The following is a 2,596-nucleotide window of genomic DNA, read 5'->3' on the forward strand; positions in this document are numbered from 1 at the left end:
CTGAGATCAACCAGCGGGCAAGAGCTGGGAATAGAAAGCAGGTCAGCTGTCTGTCGGGCCCTTGGGCCACCCTACAATGCTATGGGACAGAGGTTTAGCTTCCCCACGCATCTGTAAAAATGAGGTGGGGGCATTCAGAGATTTCCCAGGCTAAAAGGGACCTGGGTGATGATCTGGTCTGCCCTCCTATGGCAGGGCGTGGGATTTCACGGGAAGGAATAGCCATTTTCACTGACTCTTTCACAGCCACATGTGGGATTTGAGCCCATGAATTTGGCTTCAAAAGAAGGCATCAAAATCATAAAAATGACAGAACCAAGTGCATCCGTGACTGGTATTTGTCCAACCTCTTCTTAAAACCCTCCAGTGAGGCATATTTCACAACCTTTCTCGGCCACCTAGAATCATAGAATCTCAGGGTTGGAAGAGACCTCAGGAGATCATCCAGTCCACCCCCCTGCTCAAAACAAGACCAACCCGATAGTCCAGAGCTTAACTATTGTTAGTGTTACAAAGTTTTTCTGACTATCTAAAACAAATCCTCCTTGCTGCAGATTAAGCCTTGGCCTTCACAACATCTGGCAAGGAGTTCAACAGGTTGACTTTGCATTGGGTGAAGAAATACTTCCTTTCGTTTATTTTAAACCAGCTGCCTATTCATTTCATTTGGTGACCTCTAGTTCTTGTGCTATTAGAAGGAGTAAATAACACTTTCTTATTTACTTTCTCCTTGCTATGGGCACAGGCTTTGTTCCTCTACCAATTTAGCAAGGAGAGTGGGCTCCTTAACTAGCCCCCACCCCTCCTGCTGCCTTAAACATTTCTTTCCAAATTGCGAAATCACCACAATATCACTCACAAAAAATACCACACTGCCCAAACTCCTCTATGATTCAGAGTTTGGATGAACAGAACAAGATCTGTTTAAAAGGAGTGATTTCCTTAACAACAGGTGAGGTCGGGGCCACCTCCAATTTGACGTCCCCTTCAGGCAACAGCTTACCCTGCCTTTTCTTGAACATTTTTTAAAAGCTTGTTCAGACTTTCCCGTCGCACCTGACACGGTTCAGCGAGTGACACAGCCTGGATTCTCAATTCGTAGCTGAATAATATTTCTCTCTGCCTATATAGATCCTTCAAGGCAAGGAGGTTGATTGACCCCTGTCTACATATCTATATCCGTCAAGACCTAGGGGGTGGACAAACTCCTATATCCTTCAGCGTTTGTTTGGTTGGCATGATAGAAGTGCCCAGCTCGCTAAACCTGGCGGTGTGCACACCAATTTTCACAATAACCAAGACATATGCCAATATTCCCCCTTTCGCAATTCTCCACCAAAATGTTATACCAAGAAAATAAAAACCAGCAGGATCTTGTTAAAGGGGATAAGGCAAAATGCCATGGTTATTGTGAATACAGAAAGACTCAGAGTAAGCAATCAGTTATAGCTGTAACAGCTCATTCACTCACTCACACAAGTTCTGCAAAGTTGTTATAGTTCCCAGCCTAGGAGTTGCTCATGCCAAGTCACTGGCCAGGTGGCCTGGACACGAGGGTGGAGCAGGGTCTTGTCAGATGTGCATCCGATGCTCCTGGAGGTTGGTTTGCAGAATCAGACCCAAAGTCCTCAGTCGGGTGACCAGATGTCCCGATTTTATAGGCACAGTCCTGATATTTGGGGCTTTGTCTTATATAGGTGTCAATTACCCCCCACCCCGTCTCGATTTTTCTGGTCACCGTAGTCATCAGGGTCTGTTCTTATAGGGATTTATCCTCATACAAGTTTATAGGGTTTGCTTCATCATGCTGTTCTCACGTTTGAGGTGATAGTCAATCATGCAGATGGCACAGCAATGACAAAATGACAGTATGTTGTTATCTTTTTCTTCGGTTCTTCGGCCCTCCTGTCCTTGGGGCAAGTATGCCCGTAGGGTTACCGGGCTATCTCGTCCACTGCTTCCTTCAGCCAGACGACCTGATTTTAAGGCTGGCGCCTCAACCTTTACTCTTCCATTCCTCATTCAGTCATGCATACATACAATCATACTCACACTCCAACATTTTAACCACCTACCCATTCTTTAACAAAACCATTCTAAAATCAGTGGGACGTGGCAGACTTCAATAAGTCTATCCATCCCCTTGTTCTATCTAAAAGGAAACGAACAAGATAAGCATGGAAGAGTGGGGAGTTCACACATCTTATTCCAGAGTTCAGGAAAACAAAGTTGTACAGTACCAGCAAACGCTTTGTTTCTGGATATTTTTCTGCAATTAGCACAGACCTTGCAAACTGGCAGGCCTGTTTCAATCAGCACAAACTCAGCAGGTTGAGACAGCTGGCTGAGCAGGGGCGGCTCCAGACCCCAGCACGCCAAGCGCGTGATTGGGGCGGCATGCCATGGGGGGCGCTCTGCCGGTCGCTGGGAGGGTGGCAGGCGGCTCCGGTGGAACTCACATCACCAATTGCTTAATGAGGGCAATATAAAAACCAGCAGCGGGGCAGGACTGGGAGATACACCGGATCTCCAGCAAGGACGGCCAGCCAGACAAGGGATCCTGCCAGATACGCTCCTCCCTGCCTCACCAACTACG

The sequence above is a fragment of the Mauremys mutica genome, chromosome 26, assembly GCF_020497125.1.
Source record: "Mauremys mutica isolate MM-2020 ecotype Southern chromosome 26, ASM2049712v1, whole genome shotgun sequence".
Taxonomy (NCBI): Eukaryota; Metazoa; Chordata; order Testudines; family Geoemydidae; genus Mauremys; species Mauremys mutica.